General features: G+C 37.7%; 1 protein-coding gene across 1 annotated transcript in view; it reads right to left on the bottom strand.

Moving 5' to 3' along the window:
- Positions 1-12,500, bottom strand: part of LOC137978622 (tetratricopeptide repeat protein 7B-like) — a 147,155-nt gene that overhangs the window by 18,651 nt on the left and 116,004 nt on the right. The gene's annotated exons all lie outside the window — the stretch shown is intronic.

Genomic DNA, 12,500 nt, shown 5'->3' with positions numbered 1-12,500 from the left:
TCCACCCATGCCAAACGGAAAACACCGAAGACGTCGCCTAATGTCTGTCATCTGACTAACCTAGCTGGTGTGTTAAAGAGATAGTCAAGGTCGTAAAACCAAAACTGAAGTTTGACCCATGACAGAGAATCAAATGAGAACATCCGTCAGAATTTAGAGCAATTTTAATGTAATTTACTCAAAGGCACGGAAAATGTCGGTGAAAAGAGTGATAGGTTTTGCTTCTCTCTGGTTGAAAATGTAGCGAGGGAAACAATTTTTTCGAGACAACGTGGTTTTTGTATATCTTTTTTGCGGCTGACAACGAGTCAAAGAGTATAACAAAGATTTTCATTTTCAGCTCAAAAGTGCAAAGCCTTTTGATTCCATGGAGTGATTGGTACGTAAATTCTCCTAACAATCTCAATCAAAGGTCAGTGAGACAGGTATTGAGACTAAAGAACATTATCAGCATAGTACGTGTGATCTTAATATAACACCAAATTCTCATGACTAGTCAAGAAAGAAAGCCATGGTACTAGTTAGGAGAAAATGATGAATGTTTCGATGAAAGGTTACCGGTAAATTGCTTATTCTCAGCCTGAACGTTCTCGTGAAAAAAGTTATTACGAAAAGGAGAGAACAATTAACGGATCAAATGCAGCGTTTAAAGTCTTCTCAGTGTTTCTTTTGTGCACTGAATTTAAAAGACTCCTTTGTGTCCCCATTTCCATCATTTCCTAAGAACGAGCTTCCTTACTCCATTCTTAAAGAGCATAAAGCATGTGTGGGATGCTTAGACTATACAGAGGCGTAAGAAATTATCCATTTTCTATCATCTCATTTTCCCTTTAGACGACTAATGAACATTTCACTTTACTTGAGGTTTATTCTGATTCTATTCTCGCGAGTAAGAGATTAAAGAAATGAACCCTTAATCCGAGCTGGAAATGGAGGATGGAGATTAAATTTCAAATAGATGTCAATTGAAAACCGGGTTTAAAAAAAAGAAAAGAAAACTTGAGTTGATATCGCACACGTGCACGAAACTGAGAAGGCTATGAAATCTTCAACGCAAGCGCCCAAGAATGCGAGAAGTGCAAAATAAAAAAGGACATGATCGACAAAAGTGGGCAGCGAGCAAGTGTCAACACTAAACAAGAAATCCAAGGAGCCATAATGTAATATTTAGGGACACCTTTTGACGTCACCTTGTGGATACAAACATTTTGCGTATTTTTAGTAAATCTTACTATTCTCTGTTTGATGCTGTTAGAGTGAAGTTTTTAGTATATTTTTATCATTATTTATACGTTTTATGATTGTAAATATCATTTCTAGCATTTTAGTAGATTTTACACTGTAAATTAAAGATTGTTTAAGAATTTGTTAATTAAGTTATTATTATTATCATCATCAACATCATCATCATCATCATGGTTTTATGACAAGCACCAACGTGAAATTCGATGTTTCAAGTTTCACTAAATCTCCAGCTCTTTCAATAGCGACAACACAGTCACTAATTCGCAATCACAAAAACTGTGTACAAATGTACTTAAACCCCGTCTATATGTATCCGGATATTTTCGAAAACGGAGACGCCCCCCCCCCCCCCCCCCACCCCTTTTGCCTCCCGTCTATACGTATACGGCGTTTTCGGTCATGAAAACGCTGTCAAGTAGATTTTTGAAAACGGACGTTTACCGTATTGCTGCGGACGAGTGAAAACGGCAGTTTTGAGTACCAGAGGCTCGTGATACCATAGAGAGTGCATGCGCGCATGATCTCTAAGGGGAAGTTAACGTTTTCAAATCGTTTTCGCGTATTCCTGCAGGTAAATACAGTTCGAAAACGCTAGGTGTGGACGCAGATTTTTTCAAACACGGAGAACAAAATCTCCGTTTTCGAAAATACCTGGATACGTGCAAAAAGGTATAATTTTATCGTGAATACATTGACCCTAATGTGCCGTTTTTTTCCAAAGACATTTCGTAGAACTTCTGGCTTCATTAACTAAGGACCTGTCCACACGTATTCGGATGTTCTAGAAAAAAGCAATTTTGTTGCCTATTTAACAATTATTCCATGAGCGCGCGATAGATACGAGATGATAGATGGCCAACGCTATAATCATCTCATATCCAGCAAGCGCGAGTGGAATAATTGTTTTATTAAAAACGCCCCCAAAATATAGAAAACTAGACTACAATAAAAATAAAAAGGCCCAAAAAATCACGCATATGCTTGCCGTGTTTGTAGATCATGGTATAATGGATCATAACCCATGATGGCTCAGCCAATCAAAACTCTCGAAATGCATTATCCAATGATCCAGTTTTTAATAATAAATGATATTGTTTGGTAGCCTTTTTGTTGGCGTCACTACCGTGTATATTTTAAAGTCTTTCAAAAACGCATGAATGCACGTGTGATAGTCCTAATCTCATGTTTTCTTCAGATATATGATGGACAATTCACTGTATTATAATTGTATTACGGGTATGGAACACATTAGGTACGCAAGGACAACGGTAATGTCGACGAAAGCGTCACTCCAAAATATATGCTAAGCGCCAACGTTAGAATTTAGCGATTATTTAATCTTCTTCACGTTCAGAACAGGGGAGTACGGGAGAGCTATCCTGTAACTGGTTGGGTACGAACGGTTTTAAAATAAGGACAGTAAATGAATGGTTTATTATTGTCTGCACAAGTTGTCGTCAAAACCTAAAATTTGTCGCTTTATGGAGTACGGCAAAGAAATGCACTGAAATTCGTGTCAAACGAGCAGCACAATTATTTTTCCTTCCTTAACCAATGATATTCTTGCTTTGTGACGTTGTCGTTGCTTAACTCCCTACTGAATAAACAAAAACAAACGCTGAGCTCGACACAGGTGCCAGGTGAAGGGAGAGTTTTGTCATAAGACAACTGTATCCTCTGGTAAATGTCATTTAGAAAAGAAGCCATGAATTCTACCACAAAAGGTCTGAGCCAAGCATGCCACGTCAACTCAACTTTTCTCGTTCAGTTCGTTCTCGACAATCAGCAATACCGGTCTTCTACATACAAGGCAGGCATAATCGTCAATACAATCATTCTTATCATAGCCTTTCCGTTCACCATCGTTCTGAACGCGCTGGTGATGGTCGCGGTGAAGGTCAAACCACGACTGAGAGTACACAAGTCAAACGTACTTCTCGCTTTACTGGCCTCAACTGATTTCATGGTTGGTGCCTTTGTCCAACCCACCTACATCGTGGTGTTGGTAAAAGGACTACTTGACCATCCACGTCCATATTGTGTGGTGCCAATTCTTGAACTGGCAATAGGAAATTTATCTTTTTCCTCCCTTCTCCACCTCGCCTTGATTAGTGGTGAACGCTATTTGGCCATGAAGCACTCCTTCGCTTACCCGACCTTAGTCACTGATGCTCGGTTACTGGTTTCGTCCGCCTTGGCCTGGATTCTCGACATAATCCTTCACGGCACTCCATTTGTTTTTGGCAAAGCAGTAACGGTGCGTGTCGTAAATGCTCTAGTGTTTACCACTAGCGCTTGCATTGCTTTCTGTCACGTCACCGTTTACCGTGAAACCCGAAGACTCGAACATCAAATGGCAGCTCAGCAAGTTACAGAAGAGGCAAGGAAACAATTTCAAAGAAATAAAAAGGTACTAAAGTTGACGACCATCATAATACTGCTGATTGTCATGTGTTACTTACCTTTCGGCGCTGTAACGGTTACTTTCGCTTCAACGATGCAACATTATCAAACATCTCTCCTCTCAATGTTTGTCGCTTCTGCCACGTCGATCCTACTCATGAACTCATTATTCAATCCGATTCTTTATTCGGTGAGGATCAGGCAGCTTCGAGTGGCAATGATCGAATTAATATTCAGAACAACGCAAGCTGCTGAAGCAGAAGAAATTGAGAAGCGATTATTCGGAGCTCGAGGAGCTGCGAATAGAATCCACCAAAGCTAAACGGAAAACACGGACGGCGTCGCCTATCGCCTGTTATCTGACTAATCTAGCTGATGTATTAAAGAAGTACGGAATGCCGTGAAACTAGTGATAGTAAACATTTACTGTTTAAACACGATCAATAATTTGAGCTGTACAGCTTATGGGGTCGTGTATAACAAACAATAATGAATATGAAGCATAAACATATATACACTAAATTGAATACTAACTTAAAGTATACATAACAAACAATATACTTGGGTTTGCACTGGCTCGTAGTGCGGTTAAATTTTAAACTAAGAAATACATCTCATTTTAAAAGAAGGTTGTTAAAACTTCTTAAACTAGTTCACAAGATGTAAATGTTTAAGACTCTATTCCAAAGAACAGATGCTGTGTTGTGAATGGAGTTCTTTATGTATAGGGAGTTTAATCTTTCAACAATAACATTATCTTTCCCTCTGGATCTAACATTTGTGTACTAGCGACGTCTAATTGATAAATTTTTCATACAGCTTGGAACTCTACTATTGAATATTTTGTATAGTAAATACTGGTTTTCAACCAGGCCTTTTTGAGACCAGTGAGGTCAAAAGAAAGACGAGCGCATCAGAATTCAGAGCAATTTAATGTAATTCACTCAAAGCCACAGAGAATGATCGGTGAAAAGAGGAATAGGTTTTGCTTGTAGAGCTCTGGTTGAAAATGAAGCAAGATGAAAGAACTTTTTCGAGACAACGCCGTCTTTCATATCTTTTCCGGTAGACAGTGCGTCAAAGAGTAAAACAAAGATTTTCACTACAAGCTCAAGTGTGTCAACTTGTTTGAAGTCAGCCTGAACAGCTGAAGCTCGTAAAAAAGGTTATTACGAAAAGGAGAGAACACTTAACCTTATGTGCACTTAACTCAGGAATAAAACATTTTTTGTGTCCCGATTCTCATCATTTCGTAGGAACGAGCTTCCTTATTCCATTCTTAAAAAGCATAAAGCAGGAGTCAGATCTTTAGAGTAATGAGAAGCGAAAGAAATTGTCCATTTTCTATCATCTCAGCTTCCCTTTGGACGACTAATGAACATCTCACTTGATTGAGGAATTTTCTAATTCAATTCTCACGAATAAGAGATTAAAAGAAATAAAATGAACCCTTCATCCCAGCTGGAAATGGAGGATTAAGCTCAAATTTAAAATATATGACAATTGAAAACTGAGGAAAAAAACGAAAAAAATGAGTTGATATCACACACGAAACTTAAAAGGTCATAAAATTTAAAACAAAAGCGCCCAAGAATGCGAGAAGTGCAAAATAAAACAGGACAAGATCAAAAAAAGCGTGGACGAGCAAGTGGTGACACTGAACAAGAAATACAACATGAAGAAAATGTGTAAAAACCGAGGAAATTTGAAAAGAGAATACGAAGGATACAAAGAGAACGAAACAAAGCGACCTTGAGCAACGACAGAAAGTTGGCACGCTCAACGAGCAAATTCCAAGTAAAACCTACAACAGCTTGAAGCCGTACTTTCAACTACTATAAAATCACGAACAAGAAAATGTCAACAAGCCACGGAAAATGATCGGTGAAAAGAGGGATAGGTTTTGCTTGTAGAGCTCTGGTTGAAAGTGCAGGAAGAGTAATGAACTTTTTCGAGACAACGCGGTCTTTCATACCTTTTCCGGCTGACAGTGTGTCAAAGAGTAAAACAAAGATTTTGACTATAAGCTCAAGTGTGTTAACTTGTTTGAACTCAGCCTCAACAGCTGAAGCTCGTGAAAAAGGTTATTACGAAAAGGAGAGAACACTTAACCTCCTGTGCACTTAACTCAGAAATAAAACATTTTTTGTGTAACCATTCCCATCATTTCTTAGGAACAAGCTTCCTTTTTCCATTCTCAAAAAGCATAAAGCACGTGTGGGATCTTTTAGAGTATCCAGAAGCGAAATAAATTATCCAATTTCTATCATCTCATTTTCCCGTTGGAGGACTAGTGAACATTCTAGATTCAAGATTCAAGATTTATTATTATGCACTATTTCAGAAAATACATGATGGACATATAGCAATTAAAAGAAAGAAGGACGAAGACTGATTATACATGAGTGAGAAAAAGTGGAAAAGTCGGTAGTGGCCATAGTAACAAATGCTCTCGAGATTAAGTTCACAAAAAAAAAATAATTAGGAAGGAAGAAGGGAATATAATTATCATCTTTGGCTGTCAAGGAGATAGGGCTAAAACTGTTTAATAAATAAAGGAAAAAGGTAAAGTTTTAATATTATGTGGTATAATTCCCCAAATTATAGAGGGTCCTAAATTCTCACGAATAAGAGATTAAAAAAAATAAAATGAACACTAAATCCCAGCTTGAAATGGAGGATTAAGCTTAAATTTAAAATATATGACAATTGAAAACAAAGTAAAAAACGAAAACATGAGTTGATATCGCACACGAAACTGAGAAGGCCTTAAAATTTAAAACAAAAGCGCCCAAGAATGCGAGAAGTGCAAAATAAAACAGGACAAGATAACAAAAAGTGTGGAACAAGCAAGTGATAACACAGAACAAGAAATACAACATGGAGAAAACGTGTAACAACCGAGGAAACTTGAAAAAGGAATACGAAGGATACAAAGAGAACGAAACAAAGCGACCTTGAGCAACGACAGAAAGTTGGCACGCTCAACGAGCAAATTTCAAGTAAAACCTACAGCAGCTTGAAGCCTTAAAAGCAACTACTATAAAATCACGAACAAGTAAATGTCAACAACAAACGCCAAAACCAAGATCAAGAAAATGCTGAACAAGGCTGAGTGACCAGGGATGGATCTAGACTACTTCACTATTTTTCCACGGAAGTAGGCAAACTTTTTCAAATGTGAAATAAATAATAAAATAAAAGAAACCACCTTCACAAAGAACAACCTGTTCTGTACTTTTTCAAATTCCCTAAATCAGTTGTGATATTGTCACCTCCCTTACCGTATATAACTCCGTTCAGTTTTTATAGACGAAAGAAATGGGGCTCCGACTTGAGGTGGTCTAAGAGCTCGTGGTCTTTCTATGTTGCGATTTTAAGAGATAGTAGGTGCGTCACTGTCAGTTTAGTAATGCTTCGTCGCGGAATGTTCCGGAAACGTGTGTGTTCCTACGGTTTGCTAGGTTTAGATGGTTTCAAGTTTGAGAAGGAATTGAAGCTCTGACTAGAAAGTCCTTGAGTTATTTGTCCTTCCTGTAGGCGACAATAGGAGAATTAGGAAAAATAGGCGCAAGTTTTGGGATGTTAGAGATTAGAAACCACTTTTTAATAAGGATCTCTTTGAGTTTAGGTACAGCTGGGTTGAAGTACAAGATATAGGTATCTTAATGTATAAAATGAAACATGATTTATTATTATTATTATTATTATTATTATTATTATTATTATTATTATTATTATTATTATCATCATCATTATCCCGCAATCTCGAGAAAGAGAAGTAGGGCTTACACTCGAGGAGGATTTTGGACATTGAACAAGGAACTTTCACACCCCTTATTTTCACGCCAACAGGCGGTATGGGAAAGGAGTGCTTGCAATACCATAGCAGACTGGCGCAACTGATCTCCATCAAGAAAGGAGAAGATTATGCTAAAACAATTTCCTGGATACAAGCAAGGACATCCTTCGCTTTATTAAGATCCGCACTAGAAGAAAAGGCTTTTGCGACTTTAAAGGGAACCTCCACTAAAACAAAATAACTTTAAACCACAGAACATAATGTTTACAATTGGAATTGCTCAATCTTTTTCCAATGAAAGCGTTTGTATTCGAGAAAAATAAATTCCAAAAACGCTTATTTTGGCTTTCAAATTTCCTGGGCGCCGCCATCATGAATAATTGTGACGTAACTTGGTTGCCTTATTGTTCCAGAACAATCGCTCTTTGTATCAGAACAATAGGGCAACCAAGTTACGTCACAATTATTCAAGATGGCGGCGCCCGGGAAATTTGAAAGCCAAAATAAGCGTTTTTGGAATTTCTTTTTCTCGAATACAAACGCTTTCATTGGAAAAAGATTGAGCAATTCCAGTTGTAAACATTATGTTCTGTGGTTTAAAGTTATTTTGTTGTTTTAATGGAGGTTCCCTTTAAGAACATTGATATTGACATTGAAATCCAAGGAGCCATAATGTGATATTTAGGGGCGCTTTATTGACGTCACCTTGTGGATACAAACATTTTGCGTATTTTTAGTTTATCTTCCTATTCTCTGTTTGATGCTGTTAGAGTGAAGTTTTTAGTATATTTTTATCATTATTTATACGGTTTATGATTGTAAATATCATTTCTACCATTTTAGTAGATTTTATATTGTAAATTAACGATTTGTTAAGAATTTTTTAATTAAGTTATTATCATTATTAAGATATATATAATAATAATAATAATAATAATTATTATTATTATTATTATTATTATCATTATCATGGTTTTATGACAAGCACCAACGTGAAATTTGATGTTTAAAGTTTCACTCAATCTCTAGCTCTTTTAATAGCGACAATGCGGTCAATAATTCGCAATCACAAAAACTGTGTATAAATGTACTTGTTAAAGCTCCGTCTAAATGTATCCGGATATTTTCGAAAACGGATACTTTTCCCCCCCTTTTTGCCTCCCGCCTACGCGTATACGGCGCTTTCGGTCACCGTAAACAAAGGATTTTGAACACGCTCTCCGACAAGTAGATTTTTCAAAACGGACATTTACCGTATTGCTGTGGACGGGGGAAAACGGCAGTTTTGAGTACCAGAGACTCGTGATACCAAAGAGAGCGCATGCGCGCATGATCTCAAAGGATAAGTTAGCGTTTTCCTGCAGGTAAATACAATTTGAAAAACGTTAAGTGTGGACGCAGATTTTTTCATATACGGAGAACGACATCTCTGTTTTCGAAAATACCTGGATACGTGCAAACATTTTATCCTGAATAAATTGACCCTAATGTGCCGTTTTTTCCCAGAGACATTTCGTAGAACTTCTGGCTTCATTAACTAAGGACCTGTCCACACGTATTCGGATGTCCTCGAAAAAAGCAATTTTATTTCCTATTGAAATGATATTGTTTGATAGCCTTTTTGTTGACGTCACTACCGCGTAGAACTTAAAGTCTTTCAAAAACGCATAAATGCACGTGTGATAGCCCTAATCTCATGTTTTCTTCAGATATATGATGGACAATTCACTGTATTATAATTGTATTACGGTATGGAACACATTAGGGACTTTAACTAAGCAAGGACAACGGTAATGTCGACGAAAGCGTCACTCCAAAATATAAGCTTATAGCGCCAACGTTAGAATTTAGCGATTATTTCATCTTCTTCACGTTCAGAACACGGGAGTACTGGAGAGATATCCTGTAACTGGTTGGGTACGAACGGTTTTAAAGTAAGGACAGTAAATGAATGGTTTCTTATTGTCTGCACAAGTTGTCGTCAAAACCTAAAATTTGTCGTTTTGTGCAGTACGGCAAAGAAATGCACTGAAATGTGTGTCACTCGTGCAGCACGATTATTTTTCCTTCCTTAACCAATGAAATTCTTGCTTTGTGGCGCTGTCGTTGCTTAACTCGCTATTGAATAAACAAAAACGAAGGTTTAGCCCGAGAAAGGTGCCAGGTGAAAAGAGAGTTTTGTCATAACACAGGTGAATAATCCGGTGAATATCATTCAGAAGAGAAGCCATGAATTCTACAAAAACAGGTCTGACCCAAGCGTGCCAGGTCAACGACTCACTTTTTCTGGGCTTCGTTCTTGACAATCAGCAATACCTTTCTTCTACATACAAGGCAGGTATACTTGTCAATACAATCATTCTTCTTATAGCCTTTCCGTTCACCATCGTTCTTAACGCGCTGGTCATAGTCGCCGTGAAGGTCAAACCCCGACTGAGAAAGCACAAGTCAAACATTCTTCTCGCTTTACTGGCCTTGACAGATTTCATGGTTGGTGCCTTTGTTCAACCTACCTACATCGTGGTGCTGGTAAAAGGACTACTTGACCATCCACGTCCATATTGCCTGCTGCCAATTCTTGAACTTGCAATGGGCATTCCAGCTTTTGCCTCCCTTCTCCACCTCGCCTTGATTAGTGGTGAACGCTATTTGGCCATGAAGCACTCCTTCGCCTACCCGACCTTGGTCACTGATGCCCGATTACTGGTTGCGTCCGCCTTGGCCTGGATTCTCAGCATAATGCTATACAGTACTCAGATTGTTTTTCCCAAAGCAGCAACGGTGCGACTGCGCCTCGAAAACGCTTTAGTATTTATAACAAGCGCTTTCATAGCTATTTGTCACATCACCGTTTACCGTGAAACCCGAAGACTCCAACATCAAATGGCATCTCAGCAAGTTACGGATGAGGCAAGGAAACAATTTCAAAGAAATAAAAAAGCCTTAACGTTGACGAGCATCATAATACTGCTGCTTGTCATGTCTTACTTACCAATCGGCGCTGTTGTTTCCGTTTCAACGATACAACATTATCAAACATCTCTCCTCTCAATATTTATCGCTTCTGCCACGTCGATCCTTTTCATGAACTCATTATTCAATCCGATTCTTTATTCGGTGAGGATCAGGCAGCTTCGAGTGGCAATGATCGAATTAATGTTCAGAACAACGCAAGTTGTTGAAGCCGAAGAAATTGATAAGCGATTGTTCGGAGCTCGAAGAGCTGCGAATAGAATCCACCCAGGCTAAACGGAAAACAAGGACGGGGTCGTCTATCGCCTGTTATCTGAGTAACCTAGCTGATGTTTTCAAGAAGTACGAAATGTCGTGAAACCAAAGCTGAACTTTGACCCATGACAGACAAGTAGTAGTAATAGTAGTAAACCTTTACTGTTTAAACACGATCAATAATTAAAACAATAATGAATATGAAGCATAAACATATATACACTAAATTGAATAATAACTTTAAGTATACATAACAAACATTATACTTGGGTTTGCACTGGCTGGTAGTGCTGTTAAATTTAAAGCTAAGAAATATATCTGATTTTAAAAGGTTGTTAAAACGTCTTGATAATTTTTAAATGTTTAAAACTATATTTTAAAGACCAGATGTTCTGTGGTGAATGGAGATCTTCATGTATTGGGAGTTAAATCTTTTAACAAGAACATAATCTTCCCCTATGGATCTAGGATTAGGGCACGCGTAAAGTTTAATTAATAAATTGTTCATATAGCTTGGAACTGTACCATTGAATATTGAGTTGTAGGCTAAGGTGATTGATAATATTTAAATATTTAAGACTCTATTCCAAAGACCAGATGCTCTGTAGTGAAGGGAGTTCAAACTCTCAACAATAACATCATCTTCCCTTCTGGATCCAAGATTTATGTACTCGTGATGTTTATAATTAATAAATTGTTCATACAGCTCGAAACTGTACTATTGAATATCCAGTTGTTGGCTAATTTCATTAAGCTAAGTTTGTACATAGTAAATATTGTTTTCCAACCAGTCCGTTGTAAGATTTCCGATCCAGTGAGTCAAAAGGAAGATGAGCGCATCAGAATTCAGAGCAATTTAACGAAATTCACTCAAAGCCACGGAAAATGATCGGTGAAAAGAGGGATAGGCTTTGCTTCTAGAGTTCTGGTCGAAAATGCAGGAAGAGAAAGAATTTTTTCGAGACAACGCGATCTTTCACATCTTTTCGCGACTGAGAGCGTGTCAAAGAGTGAAACAAAGATGTTCATTTTAAGCCCAAGTGTGTTAACTTGTTTGAACTCAGCCTGTACCGCATTCTCGAGAAAAAGGGTAATACGAAAAGGAAAGAAACTTAACAGATCAAATGCAGTGTTTTAAATCTCGGTGTTCCTTAATTGCGCTTAACTCAAAAATGAAAACATTTTTGTATCCTCATTTCCATCATTTCTTAGGAACGAGCTTCCTTATTCCATAAAGGATGTGTGGGATCTTTAGAGTATTCAGAGGCGAAAGAAATTATCCATTTTCTATCATATCGTGTTCCTTTTGGACGACTAAAATAAACATTTTACTTTATTTGAGTAATTTTCTAATTCAATTTTCACGAGTAAGAGATTTAAAAAAATGAACCCCAAATACGAGCTGGAAATGGAGGATCAAGCTTAAATTTCAAGTAGATGTCAATTGAAAACTGGGTTTGAAAAAGGAACGGAAAACATAACACACGAAAATGAGAAGGCCATGACATCTTACAACACAAGCGCCCGAGAATGCGAGAAGTGTAAAATGAAAAAGGACAAAATCAAGAAAAGTGTGGAAAGAGCAAGTGGTAACACTGAACAAGAGCACAACATGGAGAAAAGGTCTAACTACTAAGGAAATTTGAAAAAGGAAGGACAGAGTATCATGGTTCGCTTCTGACACTCTCTCTCTTGCATAACCAAATTTCTCAAGGCAAAGTGGTTGTGCTAGGGAATGATTGTATTGACTGCGCCGAATACTGTGCTTCGATTTTTATATCGTAGTTCCCTTAAACTGTTGACTGTTCTTAAAGGGCAGTCA

This window comes from Montipora foliosa, chromosome 12, assembly GCF_036669935.1.
Source record: "Montipora foliosa isolate CH-2021 chromosome 12, ASM3666993v2, whole genome shotgun sequence".
In the NCBI taxonomy this organism is placed as follows: domain Eukaryota; kingdom Metazoa; phylum Cnidaria; class Anthozoa; order Scleractinia; family Acroporidae; genus Montipora; species Montipora foliosa.
The sequence above is the reverse complement of the archived record's forward strand: the minus strand, read 5'-3'. Positions and strand labels throughout refer to the sequence as shown.